Here is a 24,986-nt window from a genome sequence, read left to right as displayed (position 1 = left end):
CCTGGGGACAAAATGGAAATTTTTAGAAAAGATTTTTGGCCCCATTTGACTTATTGGAGTAAGATTTGAGGTTTAGAAGTGAAAAATTTTAATTTCGGTATAATTTGGAGTAAAGGGTAAAATGGTAATTTTACCATTCGGAATCGAAAATTTAATTTTTTGAAAGGATTTTGATCAAATTTAATTATTTGGAGTGTGAAATGAGTATGAGGAGTGAAAATTATGCATTATGGAAAATTTTCAATTTTTGGGGTAAAAATGTAATTTTTGAAAAGTTCAGGGGCAAAAGTGTAATTTTGAAAAATTTGCTCCACCAAAACTTTGGAAAAATCTGGAAATATCACTTAAGACTTGGATAAGTCAAAGGGAATGCATGGTGAAAGAAAATAGGACAAGTGGATGGCTAGAAAAAAGAAATGAATTAATAAAATATTTAAAATATGAATAAAATAATATTATTTCATTAAACAATAAAAATGCATAAAAAAAAATCAGCCCACCCATTCTTCTTCTTCAACATTCGGCCAAGCAAGAAACAAGAGAGAGAAAGGAGAAAACAAAACCCTAGAGAGAGAAAATCAAAGAAAAAGTGTGAATTTTCAAGGAAATTAAGTGAAAAAGGTGAGATTTTTTCTATTAAGCTTGAGTTTTCTTATTCCCAAGCATTTCTCTTTATTTTCCATGATTAAATTACATGTTTTCATGATGAATTCAATTCTGAAAAAATGGGTTAGGAGAGAGAAAGTTGTTGGATTTATTTGATTTTAATTTATGTTAGTGTTTTTAGTTAATTTAGCATATTTAGAAACAAAACAACAAGAAAAGAATTTATTTTCTCCCCCAACCATTAATGGCTGAATTTACCATGTAGTGAGTGAGGATGAGTTTGATTTTATTCTAGGAGAATTGGTTAAGGAATAATGAATTATGAGCCTAGAAAAATAATGGGAATTTTCGGAGCAAAAATACGAATTTTTACCCACTAGGGGTATTTTCGTAATTTACTATTGGGATTCATAATTTGCATCACACTGAGGGACATTAAGTTAATTTGGGTGCAATTGAGGTATAGAAACTGAAAAGAATTAAATTGGAGTTTAAACGAACCCGTTAGGAATTTAATCAGGTGATAAGACGAATTAGGCTAATACCGGATTTAGATAGTTACCAGTGCATTTTTGCATTCCATATCATGCATTGGTAGTCCAAATTAGTTTAATTTTGATTTAGTACCAACTTAGTGAATTCTCGATTTTGTACTGTGTCAAGGTGGTGAGTCCTCCAATAAAGTCAAGAAAATTACATCCGAGGACCAGTAGACAGAGTGCTTCGAAAGTCTGCATTCTAGACATTGTGAGTAAACTTATTATCGTCTTAATTATCTAGAGTAGTTTTATACAACTATGTGATTTTATGAAAAATGGGTTTAAATGGTAAATTGTTATGTTTTAAGGGAAATTGTGATTTTATAAAATGATTTTATAAATTTTCTGGAAAATCGAATATTAGTTTTGAAAATAGAGTAATTGGAGACTGCTAGTTTGTGTTGCAAATTTATGGTTTTAAATTGAATGGCTTATGACAATATATGAGCATGAATGGCTAAATTGATTTTGGTGTCAGAATTATTTGTATTGTGTATTCAGCCTTGAGAGGCTAGATTGCGATAAATTGCCATGTCATGCTAGAATGAATTTTATTAAATTGGTGGAGTATATATTAATTATTTACTGCAGAGGGGGTTCCGTGGACCAGCCTATTAGAGGGGCACGGTAAACTCCATTATATTATTACCTCGAACGGAGAGGCGCGTAGGGTATCTCCTGGGGTAAAGCTTAGGGTTCACTTCACGCCAAACCACCACGTGAAGGGGAACTCAGCCAACGCTAAGGAACGGCTGTATTTTTTTCAAACAAAAATATATTTTAAGTGTACACAAAATTTTAACAGCCTTGGCGGACTCGGTTAGATGCCCTGCGCAAGGTATCACCGAGTATGAGTTTTGGCATGAGCCAAAGTTTTAAGAAATTCATAAGCCAAGTTGATTACTCGATTTATATGGATTGATTTTATTTGGTTGAAATGAACTGAAAGGTAATGAAATTATGGTATGATGACTTATTTTAATTGTCTCCATTTACTCGGCTTTAGATACTTTAGATGGTATCTGTTTACTCACTGGGATTATAAAATCTCACCCCTTCTTCCTATACATTTTTCAGGCTCATGACAGTTTGTAGATAGTCGAGTAGGACGAGAACTAAGCTCGGAACTGCATTATAGAAAGTAAAAGTTCACAGTCTTACATCTTCTTGGTCAATTGGAGCCCACGTGTCATTGCAGATCAAAACTTATATTTTGGTTATCTGTATTTGTATTCATACAATTTTTACTTTACTTTCATGTGCGAAAAATTGTTTACGAATATTTCTATAAAAATTTATTTTATGAGAAAATAGAATATTTTATTGATTATTTTTGAATAGTACTAGTTGTTAACAATTTGCTTTCAAATGAACGTTTTAGATACTTATTTTGTTTTTAAATCATTAAATATATATTTTCTGCTTACCTATTACATTTTTAGCAAGTTTTGAGATTTTTGAAGAAAAATTACAAAAATGCCCCTATGAGCCAGAAAATAATATTTTATTGTTCTTATTTGAAAATGGCTTATGATTTTTTTTAAATGCGAGATTTAATAATTGTTGCTCACCGGGGAGATGCGAAAGTTGATGCTAAGCCTTACGGGGTTTCGATAGGCATTCGGGGTGAAGAATGTCTGTCGAGGCCTCGTGGCGGTTGTCACGGGCTCGATGGGGAGTTTCGGGTCGTGACATAAGCATAAACTAATCTGAGTGACATGATGTGTATTGCAAGGAATTTTACACACACCCACGGGAAACCAATTCAAAATGAGCTTGCAATTTTGTTGATACATATATTTGAACAATACTTGTGATTTGCTGTGAGCTTGGAAAATTAGGCAACTTATGAGGAATTTAAAAGTAATCTTTGAGTTGGTGCAATGAATTTATAATTTAATGTTTTCAGTCTCAAGTGTCTCTGATTGCTTTAAGTTTTGCTCGAGGACTAACAAAAGATTAAGTTTGGGGTGTGATAACTCTATTATATAGAGTTATCATATGGTTCTTTTAAAGCATGAATTTTGCTTAGGTTTTTTTAGTTTTTGTGTAATCTTTAAGAAATTTCTATGCTTTTTAGTAGTAGTTTAGCTTATATAGTATCAAGATCCATTTATGAAATTCTAGCTTAATTTTTTTTGTCAAAATCCCTCAATTCAGCCTTTGATCATTTAACCTCTTAATATTAAGGAATGATGGCCAAAAATGAAGCTGAAAGTGAGGACCACAGCAACTCTGCACTAGGCAACTTGAAGGAGGAAAACATGGAAACAACAAGCCTAAGACTACAGCACCAAGCTTCTAGTGTTGCAACACTGTCCAGTGAAGAAAGGCAAAATGTCCAAGGCAGAGAGTTTCTCACTACAGCGAAATTTCATTTTTGCTGCAGTGAGAAACAGGGTAAATGAAGTCAGAAGGATTTTCGCTGCAACAAAAATCCATTCTCGCTGTAGCGAAAATGAAGTTGTTTGCAATGCCAAGTCAAAAAGTTTCTCGCTGCAGCAAAATTCTATTCTCGTTGCAGTAAGAACACGTCAGTAAAGAATATTTTTGGCACGGGATTTCAAGTCAAGCTAAAAATGAGAGGGGGTATAAATAGAAAGTTTTGCACTAAAAAAGAGGGAGGATTCGGAGAGACACTTTGGGCAAGAAGAGGCAAGAACAAAAAGGGGAAAAAGAAGAAGAATCAAGTGCTGGAGGCTTGAAAAGCTACAACAAAACATCTTCCTCTCTCTATATTTTATTCTCTCTCTCTATCTCATTTTGTAAAGCAATGCTTTTGTTTGCTGAAATGTGTACTTTCCTCTTTGACATGTTGAGCTAAAACCTTTAATCTAAGATTATGGTTGATTTTAATATGTAGCTTGGATATTGTGTTGGTTTGTCGCTTATTCTCAGTGGAAATATTGATGTTTACTCAAATTGGAGTTTATTGCCCATTTATTTGCTTGATCAACATTTATATGTGTCAAGTATTTAGATGACACTTGAGAAAGTTAGTCTAAATTAGACCTTGATTTGTGTAATGTGTGTTTAATACACTTAAAATGAATTTCAGTGTTTTAATGTGCAATTAAAGTAGATAAACATGTAATTGCCACACATAGTCAATTTGTAGAACCTTGACTTAAAGAACTTAATTTAATTGTCTCCTATAGACATATAGTGATTCAATTAGGTTAAGCATGTCAAGCCCAACTCTAATATATACTTGTCATGTCATTCATGTACTTGATAACATGTCTGCATACTTGGATGCCTCGAAAAATCGTTAAAAGTCGGTATCGTACCTAGTGATATAATTAAGTTGATTAAAACCTTGAACTAGTCCAAATAGAGACTTTAGGTTGTATTTGAGAGTTATTGAACTTTGGAATGTCTTAAAATGGTGATTCGGAGTTCGGGGATTAATTTGGAATCCAATCAGGAATTTTTATAACGTAGGGGCAAAATGGTCATTTTGCCACCCGAGGGCAAAAATTGGAATGTTGGATGAGATTGTTGACCAAGTTTGACTATTTGAAGCATAATTTGAATTTGAGAAGTGAAACTTTTCAATTCTGATATTTTTTCCAAGCATAAAGGCAAAACGATCATTTCACATGTCCATAAGGACATAATTTGTCGCGACCCGGAACCTCCCTCAGACCCATGACAATCGTCGCGACGTCCTGATTGACACTCATTATCCGGAATGCCAACCGGAACCCCGCAAGGCTTACATATCAGTTTCCTTCCTTTCTTGTGAGCAATCATTGTTAAATATCGAGTTTTTAGAGAATATATAATATTTTAGATCAAAAACAATCAAAATAAAATTTTCGCCACACAGGGGTATTTTGGTCATTTTTTTCTCAAAAATTTCGAAACAGGCTAAAACGTAATATACAAGTACAAAACACATAATTCATATTCAAAATGAGTTTAAAAGTCTAAATCTTCATTTAAAACGAAATTACGGTTATTTGAATATAATAAAAAAATAAAAGAAATATTAAGGAAAATATTCTATTTTCTTATAAAACAATATTTATAGAGTTATACGTGAATAATTTTTATAGCGTAAAAGCTAAATAAAATTATACATACTGAAATAAAGTAAGCCAAAATATTTAATTTAATTTACAATAACAAGAGGGCCCCCGAATAAACAAAAGTAAAGAGGACTGTGAACCTACGGTTTAGAAAATACAGATCCAATGGTAGTCCTCAATGAGATCAGCTATCTACAGTCTATACTGAACCTGAAATGGGTGGAAAGGAGGGTGGTGAGATTATAAAATCCCAATGAGTAAACAGATATTATCATAAATATCTAAAGGCGAGTAAAATGGAGGCAAGTTTAAACAACAAATTTCAACCCATTTCATAATGTTTTCAGTTTATTTCTTAAACTATAAAATATTTGTAATTTACCAAAATAGTTGTTAAGGCTTATGTCTTTTATTAAAACAAGGCTCAAGCCAAAACTAATCCTCGGGGATACCTTGGCCGAGGCATCTAACCGAGTCCGCCAAGGGTGTTAAAATATTCACACGTGAAACACATTTTTATTTTTAAAACCAGCCATTCCTTGGCGTTGGCCGAGTTACACATTCACGTGGGGGTTCGACGTGAAGTGAGCTCTAATACTACCCCGGGAGTTACCCTCCTCGCCTCTACAACCGGAGCAACTATATAACTGGGTTTATCGTGCCCCTCTAATAGGCAGTCCACGGAAACCCGTCACTGCAGTGACTAACCCACCAATTTTAATAAAATTTCGACAGTATAACGTGACTTTTATTTATTTATCCAGCCTGCATAGTAAAATCAACTTACATAAATTTCCCAAATGCATTCACAAAATATAGCCACATATACTCATTTGTCATAAGCCATTCCTAGGAAAATATATATTTTTCAAGTCAATTTGCAGCCTCCAATTACTCAATTTCATAATCAATGCAATATATTTTTATTTATCACATTTATTCCTAAAACATCAAAAATCCCGTTTTCATTTCATAAAATACATAAAGGGCATTTAAAAATAAACTCTAGATAATTTACAACAATAATAAGTTTACTCACCATTTGTACAAACTAAAAGCTTTCTAAGCGCCCCGATCACTACTCGTCGGGTACGACATCTTTGCCTTTTCCGGAAGGCTCTCCTCCTAGACACATTACAAAAATTTACACAATTCATCACATTGATGCTAAATCACTATATAATTAACTTAAATCCCATACTAATGCATGGTATGAAATGCAATAGCCTAAAACGGCTTAAACGCGATATTAACCTATTTTTGGCACTTTGCTTGATAAATTGCTAACGTGCTCCATTTTAGCTCTAAATCATCCCATTCTCTCTCCAACATTTCTAACCATTAAATATCAGCCAATAACCTTCTAAAAACAACAAAATCAGCTCACTCTCTTCCTTGAAAAATTCGGCCAAAAATGGGACATTAACTCGGTAAATTTTCTACTTTGTTTTTCTATCACGTTTAATCGTTTTTCATCATTTTCTCTTCATTTCCCTTAGAATAAAATCAATTCATCATCATTGTACAGCATTGAGCATCCAGCCAAGAGTGGGTATTGTGAAAATTTAATGATTTCTTGCCCAATTTAATTTCTAAACACATTTAACTAACTAAAACTATCAATTTAACTAAAAATCAAAACCTAAAAATTTCAATTTCTCTCCCCTAGAATTTCGTCCAGACCTTGATATCACTTTTTGATCTCTCTCCTCAAGCATGCTAAATGGAAATAAAGGCATAGGAAAGGTAAAAATCAAGCTAAAATCGAAAAATCTCACCGTTAGACGAGTAAACGGTCGAAAACCGCGAATTTCCCTTTGAATTTTCTTGTTTCTCTTTGGTTTTTCTTTTTTTTCTTCCTTTCCTCTCTATTTCCTCTCTTGTTCTTCCTTATGGCCGGCCAGCACTCAAAATTTGGGTTTAAATGGGCTGACTTTTCATTAAAATAATATTATTTCATTTTAAAAATGCCACGTGTCACTTTCCCATTGGCCCGTTTTTAAAATTTCATCCATTTGTTTCCAAATTTTCACCATACACTTGTCCCACATATCCATAGCTTAGATAAAATTCTCAGACTTATCCAAAGTCTCGGTGGAGTAATTTTTGAAATTTACACCTTTGCCCCCGTAAAAGTGAAAAATTACATTTTTGCCAAAAAAACTGAAAAATTGCCCATAGACATATTTTTCATCCCTTATACTCATACCATTCTCCAATTTGTCAAATTTGATCTAAATTCTCTCAAAATCTCAAATTTTATCCGTGGGTGGCAAAATTACGATTTTGCCCCTACACTCCAGAAATCACCAGAATTAAACTTTTTCACTTCCTATCATTAAATTATACTCCAAATAGTTAATCTTGGTCAAAATTTCACTCCATGATCAAATTATTATCTTAGGTGGAAAAATGACGATTTTGCCCTTGAATATCAAAATTTCTAATTTTACCCCAAATGAACCTTCGAACTCCGAACAATCATTTTTAGTCATTCCTGGACTATAAAATATTAAATTTCATCCTACAATTCCTATTTGAACTAGTTCGAGGTTAAATCAACTCAAGTGTACCGTTAGGTACGATATCGGGTTTCGTCTTTTCTTAGGTGCTTTCCTAGCATAATAACATGCTACTTAGTGCATGTATGTCATGACATGTATTTATAGGGTCGGGTTTTACATAATTGGAATTTTTTAAATTTTACACCACCTAGACACTTGTCAAGCCCATAAATTTCACCTATTATCATTTTTATACCTTGGATAATTAAGGTATTATATGTGGTGGTAAGAAAATGCTTAATAGTTAAGTTTTAACCATGAACCAATCACACATCGACACGTGTCAAGCTTTAATTCTTTTATAATTTTCTTTATGAACCAGCATAAACCTTTCCCAATTCATTCTTTCATTGCCGTGCAAGCCAAAGAAAAAGGGAGAAAGAATAGAAACAAACCTTGAGGAAGAAAATTCAAGAGGAATTCATCAGTTACCGAAAAACGACGTGATCTGAGGTAAGATTTCACAATTTTGGCTTAGGATTTACCTTTCCCATGCTTTCTTTTTCATTTTCTATGGTAGAAACCCAAATTTTTGTGAACGAAGTCATGTTGGCCGAATCAAGGGGGGGAGGTTTTGATGATGGTTTTTGTTAGATTTCATGCTATCTAGATGTTTTTAGTTATTTTGTGATATTCGGTATGCAAAACAAGTAAGAAAACCACATGTCCTTCACTAAACCCTCCTTAGCCGAATTTAATAGGGCATATATTGATGATGAATTGGATGTTTTGGCTAATTAAATAGTGTATAGTTTGAGTTAAGTCAAATACCATTTCAATCCGATAACAATTGAACCTACGTAGAATACCAACTTTAAGTGATTATTCGAATATTTCTCATTCAATTTCATGCATTCATATAGAGCCTGAAATAGTTCTATAATAGTTTGGTACAAATATATTGAATTACTTGTTGTATATCATGTATAGGTGGTAAGCCCTCTGGTAAAGGTAAGGATTTCGTGGCCGAGGACCAAAAGCAGGAATACTCCCATTATAGTGAGTGAACAGAGTATCATCTTAATTATCTAAAGTAGTTTATACTCGTTCTTATGATTTTAAAGAATAATGAACTTAAACTGTAAATTATTATGTTTTAAAATTGAAGTGTTGGCTAAATGAAATAAGGCTCATAAATTGTTTTGAAATTTAATGATGGTTTTGGAAATTGAGTAAGTTGAGACTATATACTTGTATTATATATATATATATTTTGGCTATTGTTCGTTATGCCGACCCTGCTTTGTAATGAATGTTTCGGCATAACGAGATTTGAAATTGATATATGGTTTGAATTGATGGCTTATGACAATGTGATGGCATGAATGGCTGGATTTGTGTAAAACCCGACCCTATAAACACATGTCATGACATACATGCACTGAGTAGCATGTTATTATGCTAGGAAAGCACCTAAGAAAAGATGAAACCCGGTATCGTACCTAACGGTACACTTGAGTTAATTTAACCTCGAACTAGTTCAAATAGAAATTGTAGAATGAAATTTAATATTTTATAATCCAGGAATGACTAAAAATGATTGTTCGGAGTTTGAAGGTTCATTAGGGGTAAAATTAAAAATTTTGATGTTCAGGGGTAAAATCATCATTTTGACACCTAAGATAATAATTTGATAATGGAGTGAAATTTTTGATCAAGATTAACTATTTCGAGTATAATTTAATGATAGGAAGTGAAAAAGTTTAATTCTGGTGATTTTTGGAGTGTAGGGGTAAAATCGTAATTTTGCCACTCGCGGACAAAATTTGAGATTTTGGGAGAATTTAGATCAAATTTGATAAATTGGAGAATGGTATGAGTATAAGGGATGAAAAATATGTCTATGGGCAATTTTTCAGTTTTTTGGGCAAAAATGTAATTTTTCACTTTTACGGGGGTAAAAGTGTAAATTTCAAAAATTACTCCACCAAGACTTTAGATAAGTCTGAGAATTTTATCTAAGCTATGGATATGTGGGACAAGTGTATGGTGAAAATTTGGAAACAAATGGAAGAAATTTTAAAAAAGGACCAATGGGAAAGTGACACGTGGTATTTTTTAATGATATAATATTATTTTAATGAAAAATCAGTCCATTTAAACCCCATTTTAAGTGCTGGCCGGCCATAAGGGAGAACAAGAGAGAAAATAGAGAGGAAAGGAAGAAAAAAAGAAAAACCAAAGAGAAACAAGAAAATTCAAAGGGGAATTCGCGTTTTTCGCCCGTTTACGCGTCTAACGGTGAGATTTTTTGACTTTAGCTTGATTTCTACCTTTCTTATGCCTTTGTTTCCATTTAGCATGCTTGAGGAGAGAGATCTAAAAGTGACATCAAGGGCTGGACGAAATTCTAGGGGAGAGATTTTGAAATTTTTATGTTTTGATTTTTAGTTAAATTGGTAGTTTTAGTTAGTTATATGTGTTTAGAAATTAAATTGGGCAAGAAAGCATTAAATTTTCACAATACCCACCCTTGGCTGAATCTGCAATGAGGTAAAATGATGATAATCTGATTTTTATTCTAAGAGAAATGAAGAGAAAATGATGAAAAATGGTTAAATGTGATAGAAAAACAAAGTAGAAAATTTACCGAGTTAATGTCCCATTTTTGGCTGAATTTTTTCAAGAGGAAAGTGAACTGATTTTGGTGATTTTAGAAGGTTATTGGCTGATATTTAATGGTTAGAAATGTTGGAGAGAGAATGGGACAATTTAGAGCTAAAATGGAGCGCATTAGCAATTTGTCGGGTAAAGTGCCAAAAATAGGTTAATACCGCGTTTAAGCCGTTTTTGGCTATTGCATTTCATACCATGCATTAGTATAGGATTTAAGTCAAATATATAGTGATTTAGCATTAATGTGATGAATTGAGTAAATTTTTGCAATGTGTCTAGGAGGAGAGCCTTCCGGTAAAGGCAAGAAAATCGTACCTGACGAGTAGTTATCGGGGCACCTAGAAAGCTTTTAATTTGTACAAACGGTGAGTAAACTTATTATTATTGTAAATTATCTAGAGTTTATTTTTAAATGCTCTTTATGTATTCTATGAAATGAAAACGAGATTAAAACAGGATTTTTGATGTTTTACAAATAAATGTGACAAATAAAGATATATTGGGTTGATTATGAAATTGAGTAATTTGAGGCTGTTAACTGTCTTGAAAATTATATATTTTCCTATGAATGGCTTATGAGATATAAGTATATGTGGCTATATTTTGTAAATGCATTGGGAAATTTATGTAAGCTGTTTTTACTATGCAGGCTGGATAAATAAATAAAAATCACGTTATATTGTCGAAATTTTATTAAAATTGGTGGGTTAGTCACTGCAGTGACGGGTTTCCGTGGACTGCCTATTAGAGGGGCACGGTAAACCCGGTTATATAGTTACTCCAGTTGTAGAGACGATGAGGGTAACTCTCGGGGTAGTATTAGAGCTCACTTTACGTCGAACCCCCACGTGAATATGTAACTCGGCCAACTCCAAGGAACGACTTGTTTTAAAAATAAAAATGTGTTTCACATGTAAATGTTATAACAACCTTGACGGACTCGATTAGATGCCTCGGCCAAGGTATCCCCGAGGATTAGTTTTGGCTTGAGCATTGTTTTCTTTTATAAAAGACATAAGCCTTAACAACTGTTTTGGTAAATTATAAATATTTTATGGTTTAAGAAATAAATTGAAAACATTATGAAATGGTTTGTGATTTGTTGTTTAAACTTGCCTCCCTGTTACTGGCCTTTAGATATTTATGATAATGTCTGTTTACTCATTGGGATTGCAAAATCTCACCCACCTCCTTTCCAAACATTTCAGGTCTGTGGTAGCTTATAGATACCCTATTTTGTCAAGGATTCCAGTTGACATCTCTACCACACAGACAGTAGGTTTCTAGCACCAACACTGGGCGTATTTTGGGCCACTTGTCATTGTAACCATTATTGTACATTATAACTTAGTAAATTTTTGTATGTATGAATTTATTTTACTTACACATTACAAAAGATTTCTTACACGCGTTTCTATAAATATTATTTTATATAAAAATGCTACATTTTAATCAATATTTTGAATAGTGATATTTGTCTATAAATCCCTTTTAAAAAAAATTCTTTGGATTTATTTGAGCCAGAAACGACCGGTAATTGTTTTAAATGGAATGTTTAACAACGATTGCTCACAGGAAAGGAAAGAAACTGATATGTAAGCCTTGCAGGGTTTCGATTGGCATTCCGGATAATGAGTGTCAATCGGGACGTCGCGACGGTTGTCATGGGCCTGAGGGAGGTTTCGGGGTGTGACAATTTGTGTTTGTGTGGAATATATGAACTGTTTTGTTTTACCTTGACAGGCTGGGTAATATCATATTAGCCATGTCATACTATCAAAAATTTTATTAATTTGGTGAGGTAATTGATTAGCTTATTGTAGTGGGTGAGTTTCCATGAACCGACCTATTAGAGGGGCACGATAAATCCTGTTATATTTTACCTTAGTATGAGAGGCACGAAGGGTATCTCCTAAGGTAGTTTAGAGTTCACTTCACGTCGAACTACCACGTGAGAGTGAAACTCAGCCAAGGCCAAGGAACGACTATGTTTTTTAACGTAAAAACATGTTTTATGTGTATATGTCGTTTTAATAGCCTTGACGGACTCAGTTGAATGTCCTGCGCAAGGTGTCACCGAGTATGAGTTTTGGCATGAGTCAAGTTTTAAGAAAGTCATAAGCCATATTGATTTTTTTATGAAATGTAACTGTTTTATATGAGTTGAAATGAGTTTTAATGTTATGAATCATATTATGATGAAATGTTTTAACTATCTTCATTTACTCGACTTTAGATGTTATAGATGATCTTTGCTTGCTCACCGGGTTTATAAAAACTCACCACCCTTCTTTCACCCATTTTAGGCTCAGGGCAGTCTGTAGACCGTCGATTTTGTTGAGGGTTTGCTTGTGGATTCACAACCTTAGAAATCGGGGGTTTACAGTCATGTTTATTTTTGTTATTTTGGGGCTCTCATGTCATTGTAGAATATTTTTGTATACCTTGGCGCAATGTGCTATTATATATACGAATTTATTTTGTTATTACTTTTCATTAACTATTTACGTAAATTTTTATAAATATTGTTTTATATGAAAATGAAATATTTTATTCAATATTTTTATTTTGTTTGATTAGCTATAATTTCACTTTAAATGGATGATTTAGATACCTAAATTTATTTTTAGATATGAAATATATATTTTTCATTTATATATTGTATTTTTAGCAGGTTTCGAAAATTTTAGGTAAAATGACTAAAATACCCCTGGACGGTAGAAATTACTTTTTGATTGACTTTGATTTGAAAATAGTCTATATTCCTTTAAAATATAATATTTAGTAACTGCTGCTCACAGGGGAGATGGAGAACTGATGCTAGAGCCTTGCGAGATTTCAGTTGACATTCAGGGTAAGATATGTCTATCAAGACATCGCGGCGGTTGTCATGGACTCGAAGAGAGTACCGGGTCATGACAAAGCAAGTGTGTAATATCTCGACGGAGAATTACACATACTTTGAAATTCTAGACTAACATCAACTTTCATTGAGATTAAGTAATTAAGCAAACCCAATTCCAAGTGAAATATTAAAAGATACCATAATCCTAGACTATTAGACCATTGTTTCCACCTCAATTTATTATTTGCACCATTTAGATTAGAGTTAGTTAATTAGATTACATTTTAATCATAGATCAAAATTTGATACTTGGATAAAATTCGCTTGTTTTAATTTTAGTAGTTAACAACAACTATTAAATCAACTCCTTGAGGATCGACAACTCAACTTATCACTTTACTACTTGTTGCGATCATGCACGCTTGCACGTAATCTTTGCTTGTATTTTGCATTGAATTTTGGGTGTATCCCATATTGCATAATCAAAAGATAAATTTTTCACAACATCTTTTGAGTTTGGACCAACTTTCACTGCATTTTACTCTAAAAGCATACAGTCATCTTATTTGGGTTCAAACTATTTCAAGTTTTAGGTCAAGACCAGATTTTCAAGTAATTGCCTTCTCTACTAAATTCAGGTTCGTTCATATAGATTGAGCATGTTGATTGGGTCAATTCAGCTCTTGCCACCTCTAGATCTATCCAATAGAAGCAAGAGCAGAAAATAGAATTTTTTGTATTGAAAAGAAATTAGCTAGAAAGAATCGAACATACCTTTTCCTCTCATTCTTTTTTCTCTATCATATTCAATCTTAACCCGAATTTAATTAACCTTCTCCAAGTTATCACTTTGCCTATTTCTCCCAAAGCTTTGGTCATGCAGTCAAATTACATAATGCACTGTAGTGTCTAGAAAGAAGTTATTAAAAACCAACGAAAGTTCCAATACGAAACATGGGATGGCCAAAATTCTTGAGATTGAGTTTTATTTCCTAGGCTACGCCACCCAACAAGTCATTCTATCAAGATATGAAAAAAGTTATACCTTTATTAGATCAACTCGGGGTTGCCTACTCTTATAACATAAAGCAAAAGGATGAATGATTAAGCATTTCTAATTGGCATCTTTAGTCACACAAATCAATGCTAGACAATGATGCAAAAAAATAAGAATAACTAAGCATACAACCTTCTAAGATTTGGTAACATAATATATCTAAACTTAAACAAAGAAAAGAAGCAGAAGATCAAGTAAGAATATCTAAAAATGTGTTGTGTTCATTCACTGACATTTGCCTAGTCTTTTCTAAAAGAAGCACACAGAGGAGCAAGGCGCATCGAGGGTCACCAAGGGTCAACAAAAGGCAGCAAGGGGCGGCAAAGGGCAGGGGCACTACTGTTCACATTGTTTGCTAAAAGTTTTTGTTACATTACTTGCAAGAGTCTACTGATGTTTGGAAGGGAACAGCATTGGTCTTTTCTGCTCATGGGCAGTAAGTTTTTCATACTCAAGTTACTTTTTCCAAGCATAAAAAGACCAAGTGAAAGCTCTATGAAAAATTAGATGCAATTAAACAAACAATAAGGCAGAACGACAATTCTTTATCCACTGACAAACAACAAGGCAACAATTAAACAAGAAACAAGGTAAAAATGCTGACTGAAATAAGAGGCAGCATGGGTTAATGAGGCACTAACACTTTAGATAGAAGACAAGGCAGCAAGAGGAAGCGTGGGTCAACGAGGTGCACTGAAGTTCAGCGAGGTTCATCGGAGGTCAGCAAGGTTCAGCTCGACAAGGGGCGGCAACGGGTAGTAAGGGTTTCGTGGGTAGAGAGATTCTAAAAGCTTGAAAATTTGGGGAAAACATTGGGCGGCAAGGTTGCCAGGTTAATTAGGCTTTTTTTTTTGGTTTAAAATTAAAAGGGTAAGAGTTTTAATTTTTAACAAAGAAAATCATAATATATCATATACTAATGTATAATATATATAATTTTATATTAACTATATATGAACTGTCACGACCCGAAACTCCTCATCGGGCCAATGACAACCGCCGCGAGGCCTCGACAAACATTCTTCACCCCGAATGTCGATAGAAACCTCGCAAGGCTCTCGTATCAGCTTTCGCACTTCCCCGGTAAGCAATAGTTATCAAATATCAAAATTCGAAGGATTACAAATCATTTTCAAATCAGAACATAACATATTGTTTTTTGGCTCACAGGGGCATTTTCATCATTTTTATCTTCAAAAATCTCAAAACTTGCTAAAAATGTAGTAGGTAAGCCGAAAATATATATTTAATGATTTAAAAACAATTTAAGTATCTAAAACATTCATTTGAAGTGAAAATTTGACCATTTAAATATAATAAAAATATTCAATAAAATAAACTATTTTCTTGTAAAATAATTTTCATAAAATTATCGGTACATAATTCTTATAGCGTAAAAGTTAATTATATTCATATATACTATAAAGCAAATAACCAAAGCATAAAATTTCTTTTATAGTGACACGTGGGCCCACCTTTAACTTAAATGCATCGAAAGCTAGAAACCTACAACTTTTACCGATTCGAGTCCAAATGAAAGTCCTTGTCAAAGTCAACTAACTATGGAATTCCCCGAGCCTAAAATGTGAGGAAATGAGGGTGGTGAGATTATAAAATCCCAGTGAGTAAACAGATACCATCTAAACTATCTAAAGTCGAGTAAATGGAGACGATTAAAATAAATCATCATACTGTAATTACATTACCTTTCAACTCATTTCAACCAAATAAAATCAATCCATAAAAATCGAGTAATCAACTTGGCTTATGAATTTCTTAAAACTTTGGCTCGTGCCAAAACTCATACTCGGTGATACCTTGCGCAGGGCATCCAACCGAGTCCCCAAGGCTGTTAAAATTTTTGTATACACTTAAAATATATTTTTAGTTTAAGAAAAATATAGTCGTTCCTTGGCGTTGGCTGAGTTCCGCTTTACGTGGTGGTTTGACGTGAAGTGAACCTTAAGCTTTACCCCAGGAGATACCCTACGCGCCTCTCCGTTTGAGGTAAGAATATAATGGACTTTACCGTGCCCCTCTAATAGGTTGGTCCATGGAACTCCCTCTATAGTGAATAATTAATATATATTCCACCAATCAATAAAATTCATTCTAGCATGATATGGCAATTTATTGCAACCTAGCCTCTCAAGGCTAAATACACAGTACAAATAATTCTAACACCAAAATCAGTTTAGCCATTCATGCTCATTTATTGTCATAAGTCATTCAATTTAAAACCATAAATTTACAACACAAGCAAGAAGTCTCCAATTACTCTATTTTCAAAACCAGTATTCGATTTTTCAAAAAATTTATAAAATCATTTTATAAAATCACAATTTCTCTTAAAACATAGCAATTTATCATTTTAAACCCATTTTCCATAAAATCACACAATTGTATAAAACTACTCTAGATAATTAAGACGAAAATAAGTTCACTCACAGTTTTAGGAGTCGATGTACTCCTAATCTCAATCTTCAAGCATAATTTCTGTACTTTTATCAGTGTACTTTACTCACCACCTATCCACAATGTACAATACATAATTCATCACATCAATGCTTGACCATTATAAAATCAATTCAGGCTCGGTATATATACATGATATGATATACAACTTATCAAACTACCGTTTAAATGCGATACTGACCTAATTCGGCCTATTATCTCCAATTTAACTCCAAATCAATTTTTCTCACTTTCTACACTCCAATTATACCTAAATTACCTTAATGACTGTGAATGAGATTTAATTTATCAGCCTCGATAGCAAATTACTAAAATACCCCTAATGGGTAAAAATTCGTATTTTTGCTCTGAAAATTTCCATTATTTTTCTAGGCTCATAATTCATCATTTCTTAACCAATTCTCCTAGAATGAAAATCAAATTCATCCTCACTCAACACATGGTAAATTCGGCCATTAAGGGTTGTGGGAGAAAATAAATTCTTTTCTTGTTGTTTTATTTCTAAATATGCTAAACTAACTTAAAACACTAACATAACTTAAAATCAAATTAATCTAATAATTTTCTCTCTCCTAACCCATTTTTCAGAATTTAATTCATCATAATAACTCAATATTCAACCATGAAAATCAAAAACAAAAGCATGGGTAAGCTAGGTATCAAGGAGAACTAAAGAAATTCTAACTTACCTAGCTTGTTTCCTTGATTTCTTCACTTTTCCTTTAAATTTTCACCAAGGTTTTCTTGTTTTTCCCTTTGTTCTTCCTCTCTTTCTCTCTCTTCCTTGCTTGGCCGGCCATATGAAGAAAATGGGCTGATTTTATGCCTTTTTATAAAGAAACAATAAAATAATAAAGGTATGACACATGGCATTTTCTTATTGGTCCATTTTTAAAATTTTAAAATTTTAATCCTTTTTATCTCCACCACACAATTAGTCAATAGTCAAAATGAGGATAAAGGAAGACCATGTGCTGGAAAAATGTCCTGGTGGTGGAAAATTACAATTTTGCCCATTGGGTGATAAAATTACCATTTTACCCCTTTACTCCAAATTATATCGAAATTAAAATTTTTCACTTCTAAACCTCAAATCCTACTCCAATAAGTCAAATGGGGACAAAAAAAAATCTTTTCTAAAATTTTCATTTTGTCCCCAGGTGGCAAATGACCATTTTACCCCTATATAGCGAAAGTTTCGGTTTGACTCCAAATTGATCCTCGAACTCCAAATCACCATATTAAACCATTCTGGGACTTTAAAATTCTTAATTTCATCATGAATTCTTTATTTGATCTAGTTCGAGGCTTAAATCAACTTTGTTGTACGTTTAGGTACAATACCGACTTTTTTTGTAAATTTTTCGACTCTCTTAGCATGCAAACATGCTATCCATCACATGTATGTCATGACAAATATTTTTATAGAGTCGGGCTTGTCATCTTCTCCCCCACTTGGATCAACCATATGATCATTCTTCATGACTGATTTCGATATCCGGCTAAATATTAATATTTTAATATTGTTTCATTAATAAAATATTATTTTATTCTAAAAATTTTATCTTGTCTCCTTGGTACCCAAAATACCTTATTATGCCTCACTTGACTTCCGAATCGCCTTTTAGCTCACAAATTCTCCTCCGATAAAATTATTATCATTTTATTATTATTTTCTCACTTTCGAAATATTTTATCCTAAACTACTCCTTTCGTCTTTTATCACTTTTAAACATTTTAATTGACCTCAATTTACATTCGATCAACTTTATTTATCACCATATCAAAGTATGGGGTATTTCATGAACCATTAGCAAGAAACTATATTATTAATTTATAAACATAATTATACATAATATTTTATATATGTATTATAGATAATCATAATATATTATATAAATATAATAATATAAAATATATAGGTAATATATTATTTAGTTGATTATATAATATATTGTTTATGACTAATTATTAATTAAATATATTATTTTGTAAAATATAACTTGCTTAATTATATAGCATTATATATAATTAAATTACATATTAATATTATATAGTATATCAAACTAATATATGTTATAGTTTTATATGTTACATAGTTGGTATATATAATAACTACTCTATTATATTATATATATACTCTTTTAATTTTATGAAATTATTTATGTATATTTAATAATATTAATATATATTAATTATTCCAAACAAAATATATAACATTATTATTTGTTGTTTATATAGTATTTTTTTAATTAATTATTACTAACTAAGTTTATTATTTTGTAAAATATAACTTACTTACAGTTAATATAATTCATTGATCTAATAATACTATATATGTGTGTGTGTGTGTGTGTGTGTGTGTGTGTGTGTGTATGTATGTATGTATGTATATATACATATATATATTTCATAAACACATATATAGTCTTCTTTTATGAAATATATAAAAATAATAATAATATTATTAATATATTATATATAGCCTATAACTTACTTATATAGTTAATATAATTCATTGATCTAATGAATATATATGTATGCATAAATATCTACATGTACATATGTATGTATATATATATATATATATATTTCATAAACAAACATATATTTAGTTTTCTTTTATGAAATATATATAAATAATAATATTATTAATATATTATTCTTATATATATAGTATATTCTTTAATGAAAGTTTATAATTACTATATATATATATATAGTTTATTACTTATTACTAACGAAGTATACTTTTTTTGTAAAATATAACTTACTTTTATAGCTAATATAATTAATCGATCTAATGATATATATACATATATATATACATATGTATGTATGTATATATATATTTCATAAACACACATGTATAGTCTTCTTTTATGAAATATACATATCAATAATAATAATATTAATATATTATTCTTATACATATATATATATAATCTATTCTTTTATGAATGTTTACAATTACTAATATATATATATATATATATATATATATATATACATATCTATATCTTAATTATGTACAATAATTTAGTCCCTTTTTATTTATTTATGATATGTATTATATATGTATATCATATATATAATTTAATAAATTATTACTCTTTTATGAAAATATATAAATATATATAGTCTTCTTCTATAAATGCATTTATATATATAATCATATATATTATTCTTTTATATATATTGTTTATATATACATACATATATATTATTTATTAATTTATAATATATCATAATGATAATTTTGAAGTTATAAGTAACAAATAATGAAATACCCCATACTTTGATATGGTGATAAATAAATTTGATCGAATGCAAATTGAGGTCAATTAAAATGTTTAAAAGTGATAAGAGATGAAAGGAGTAGTTTAGGATAAAATATTTCGCAAGTGAAAAAATAACAATAAAATAATAATAATTTTATGGAAGGAGAATTTGTGAGATAAAAAGCAATTTGGAAGTCAAGTTAGGCATAATAAGGTATTTTGGGTACCAAGGAGACAAGAAAAAAATTTTAGAATAAAATAATATTTTATTAATAAAATAATATTAAAATATTAATATTTAGCCGGATGTCGAAGTCAATCAAGAAGGAGGATCATATGGTTGATCCAAGTGGGGGAGAAGATGACAAGCCCGACTCTACAGAAATATTTGTCATGACATACATGTGGTGGATAGCATGTTTACATGCTAAGAGAGTCTTGAAAAATTTACAAAAGTCGGTATTGTACTTAGAGGTACAATAAAGTTGATTTAAGCCTCGAACTAGATCAAATAGAGAATTCACAATGAACTTAAAAATTTTAAAGTCCCAGAGTGGTTTAATATGGTGATTCGGAGTTTGAGGATCAATTTGGAGTCAAACCAGAATTTTCGCTATCTAGGGGTAAAATGGTCATTTGCCACCTGGGGACAAAATGAGAATTTTTAGAAAAGATTTTTGGCCCCATTTGACTTATTGGAGTAAGATTTGAAGTTTAGAAGCGAAAAATTTTAATTTCAGTATAATTTGGAGTAAAAGGGTAAAATGGTAATTTTACCATCTGGAATCGAAAATTTAATTTTTGAAAGGATTTTGATCAAATTTAATTATTTGGAGTGTGAAATGAGCATGAGGAGTGAAAATTATGCATTATGGCAAATTTTCAATTTTTGGGGTAAAAATGTAATTTTTGAAAAGTTTGGGGGCAAAAGTGTAATTTTGAAAAATTTGCTCCACCAAAACTTTGGAAAAATCTGGAAATTTTACTTAAAACTTGGATAAGTCAAAGGGAATGCATGGTGGAAAAAGTAGGACAAGTGGTTGGCTAGAAAAAAAATGAATTAATAAAATATTTAAAATATGAATAAAATAATATTATTTCATTAAACAATAAAAAGGCATAAAAAAATCAGCCCACCCATTCTTCTTCTTCAACATTCGGCCAAGCAAGAAACAAGAGAGAGAAAGGAGAAAATAAAACCCTAGCTAAGAAATTTAAAGGGAAAATAGGTGGAAATTCAAAAATCAAGTGAAAAAAGGTAACATTTCTTAAATTTGTCTTGTGCTTTACCTTTCCCATGCATTTCCCATCATTTTTCATGGTTGAATCATGTGATTTGAGGATGATTTCAATTCTGGTCATATGGGTTTAGAGAGAGAAAGTTGTTAGATAAATTTGATTTTGAGTTATGTTAGTGTTTAGTGTTAGTTTAGCATGTTTATGAGTAAAACAACAAGAAAAATATTTATCTTCTCCATGAATTTCTCTAGGCCGAATCTAGCCAATGTTATGTGAGGATGAGGTTGACTTTATTTTAAGAGAATTGGGTGGAAAAATGATGAATTATGAGGTTGGAAATTAAATGGGAATTTTCGGTGCAATAAATTGAAATTTTTACCCACTAGGGGTAAAAGCATAATTTATAGTCCGGACTGATAAATTGGACCAAATTCACAATCATTGAGGTATTGTGGATATAATTGGATAATTGAAATTGAAATGGATGGAATTTGAGTCGAATTGGGGATTTTAAGACTTTACACCGTGTATAGGCGAGTTAGGTCGGACACCGCAATTAAGCGATTGTTTAAACATTTCAAATCCTATCTAGTGCATATGCATGGATAAGAGCCTGAAATAATTTATGATAAATTGACACAATTTATTGAATTTTGTGTCATAGATTATGGATAAGTGGTGAGTCAATTGTTTCGAGTAAGAGACTGCACCCGAGGGCGGAATATAGGAGTATTTCTACTCCTAATACTGTGAGTAAACTTATTATCGTCTTAATTATCTAGAGTAGTTTTATACAATTGTGTGATTTTATAAAAAATGAGTTTAAATGGTAAATTGCTATGTTTTAAGAGAAATTGTAATTTTATAAAATGATTTTATAAATTTTCTGGAAAATCGAATATTGGTTTTGAAAATAGAGTAATTGGAGACTGCTAGTTTGTGTTGCAAATTTATGGTTTTGAATTGAATGGCTTATGACAATAACTAAGCATGAATGGCTAAACTGATTTTGGTGTTATAATTATTGAGAGGCTAGGTTGCGATAAATTACCATGTCATGCTAAAATGAATTTTATTGATTGGTGGATTATATATTAATTATTTTGTAAAACCCAACCCTATAAATACATGTCATGACATACATGCACTGAGTAGCATGTTATTATGCTAGGAAAGCACATAAGAAAAGACGAAACCCGATATCGTACCTAACGGTACACTTGAGTTGATTTAACCTCGAACTAGTTCAAATAGGAATTGTAGGATGAAATTTAATATTTTATAGTCCAGGAATGAAAAAAATGATTGTTCGGAGTTCGAGGGTTCATTTGGGGTAAAATTGGAAATTTTGATGTTTAAGGGCAAAATCGTCATTTTGCCACCTAAGATAATAATTTGATCATGGAGTGAAATTCTTGACCAAGATTAACTATTTGGAGTATAATTTAATGATAGGAAGTGAAAAAGTTTAATTCTGGTGATTTTTGGAGTGTAGGGGCAAAATCGTAATTTTGCCACCCACGGACAAAATTTGAGATTTTGAGAGAATTTAGATCAAATTTGACAAATTGGAGAATGGTATGAGTATAAGGGATGAAAAATATGTCTATGGGCAATTTTTCAATTTTTGGGGCAAAAATGTAATTTTTGACTTTTACGGGGGCAAAAGTGTAAATTTTAAAAAATTACTCCACCGAGACTTTGGATAAGTCTGAGAATTTTATCTAAGCTATGGATATGTGGGACAAGTGTATGGTGAAAATTTGGAAACAAATGGATGAAATTTTAAAAATGGGCCAATGGGAAAGTGACACATGGCATTTTTTAATGAAATAATATTATTTTAATGAAAAGTCAGCCATTTAAACCCAAATTTTGAGTGCTGGCCGGCCATAAGGAAGAACAAGAGAGGAAATAGAGAGGAAAGGAAGAAAAAAAGAAAAACCAAAGAGAAACAAGAAAATTCAAAGGGAAATTCACGATTTTCGACCGTTTACGCGTCTAACGGTAAGATTTTTTGATTTTAGCTTGATTTCTACCTTTCTTATGCCTTTATTTCCATTTAGCATGCTTGAGGAGAGAGATCAAAAAGTGATATCAAGGGCTGGATGAAATTCTAGGAGAGAGAAATTGAAATTTTTAGGTTTTGATTTTTAGTTAAATTGATAGTTTTAGTTAGTTAAATGTGTTTAGAAAATTAAATTGGGCAAGAAATCAGTAAATTTTCACAATACCCACTCTTGGCTGGATGCTCAATGCTGTACAATGATGATGAATTGATTTTATTCTAAGGAAAATGAAGAGAAATGATGAAAAACGATTAAACGTGATTAAAAAACAAAGTAGAAAATTTACCGAGTTAATGTCCCATTTTTGGTCGAATTTTCCAAGGAAGGGAGTGAGCTCATTTTGTTGTTTTTAGAAGGTTATTGGCTGATATTTAATGGTTAGAAATGTTGGAGAGAGAATGGGATGATTTAGAGCTAAAATGGAGCGCGTTAGCAATTTATCGGGCAAAGTGCCAAAAATAGGTTAATACCGCATTTAAGCCGTTTTAGGCTATTGCATTTCATACCATGCATTAGTATAGGATTTAAGTTAATTATATAGTGATTTAGCATCAATGTGATGAATTGTGTAAATTTTTGTAATGTGTCTAGGAGGAGAGCCTTCCGGAAAAGGCAAAGAAGTCGTACCCGACAAGTAGTGATCGGGGCGCTTAGAAAGCTTTTAGTTTGTACAAACGGTGAGTAAACTTATTATTATTGTAAATTATCTAGAGTTTATTTTTAAATGCCCTTTATGTATTTTATGAAATGAAAACGGGATTTTTGATGTTTTAGGAATAAATGTGATAAATAAAAATATATTGTATTGATTATGAAATTGAGTAATTGGAGGCTGCAAACTGACTTGAAAAATATATATTTTCCTAGGAATGGCTTATGAGAAATGAGTATATGTGGCTATATTTTGTGAGTGCATTTGGGAAATTTATGTAAGTTGATTTTACTATGCAGGCTGGATAAATAAATAAAAGCCACGTTATACTGTCGAAATTTTATTAAAATTGGTGGGTTACTCACTGCAGTGACGGGTTTCCGTGGACTGCCTATTAGAGGGGCACGGTAAACCCAGTTATATAGTTACTCCGGTTGTAGAGGCGAGGAGGGTAACTCCTGGGGTAGTATTAGAGTTCACTTCACGTCGAACCCCCACGTGAATGTGTAACTCGGCCAACGCCAAGGAACGGCTAGTTTTAAAAATAAAAATGTGTTTCACGTGTGAATATTTTAACACCCTTGGCGGACTCGGTTAGATGCCTCGGCCAAGGTATCCCCGAGGATTAGTTTTGGCTTGAGCCTTGTTTTAATAAAAGACATAAGCCTTAACAATTGTTTTGGTAAATTACAAATATTTTATGGTTTAAGAAATAAATTGAAAACATTATGAAATGGGTTGAAATTTATTGTTTAAACTTGCCTCCATTTTACTCGCCTTTAGATATTTATGATAATGTCTGTTTACTCATTGGGATTGCAAAATCTCACCCAACTCCTTTCCACCCATTTCAGGTTCAATATAGACTGTAGATAGCTGATCTCATCGAGGACTACCATTGGATCTGCATTTTCCAAATCGTAGGTTCACAGTCCTCTTTACTTTTGTTTATTCGGGGGCCCTCTTGTTATTGTAAATTAAATTAAATATTTTGGCTTACTGTATTTCA

The 24,986-nt window shown here is 31.7% G+C and overlaps 2 long non-coding RNA genes across 2 annotated transcripts in view; both read left to right on the top strand.

The window, feature by feature from the left end:
• The first annotated feature begins 460 nt into the window (after positions 1-460).
• Positions 461-24,986, top strand: part of LOC148764172 (uncharacterized) — an 80,124-nt gene continuing 55,598 nt past the window's right edge. The window contains exons 1-3 of the long non-coding RNA XR_016024760.1: positions 461-621; positions 1,270-1,353; positions 2,223-2,286. This is a non-coding gene — a long non-coding RNA (uncharacterized LOC148764172). The remainder of the gene's footprint in view (positions 622-1,269; positions 1,354-2,222; positions 2,287-24,986) is intronic.
• On the top strand, positions 21,160-24,935 carry LOC148764174 (uncharacterized). The gene is made up of 4 exons (XR_016024821.1): positions 21,160-21,275; positions 21,921-22,005; positions 23,917-24,002; positions 24,832-24,935. It is a non-coding gene; the product is annotated as an uncharacterized LOC148764174 (long non-coding RNA).

This window comes from Theobroma cacao, chromosome 2 (assembly GCF_053813885.1).
Source record: "Theobroma cacao isolate CCN51 chromosome 2, ASM5381388v1, whole genome shotgun sequence".
NCBI lineage: Eukaryota > Viridiplantae > Streptophyta > Magnoliopsida > Malvales > Malvaceae > Theobroma > Theobroma cacao.
The sequence above is the reverse complement of the archived record's forward strand: the minus strand, read 5'-3'. Positions and strand labels throughout refer to the sequence as shown.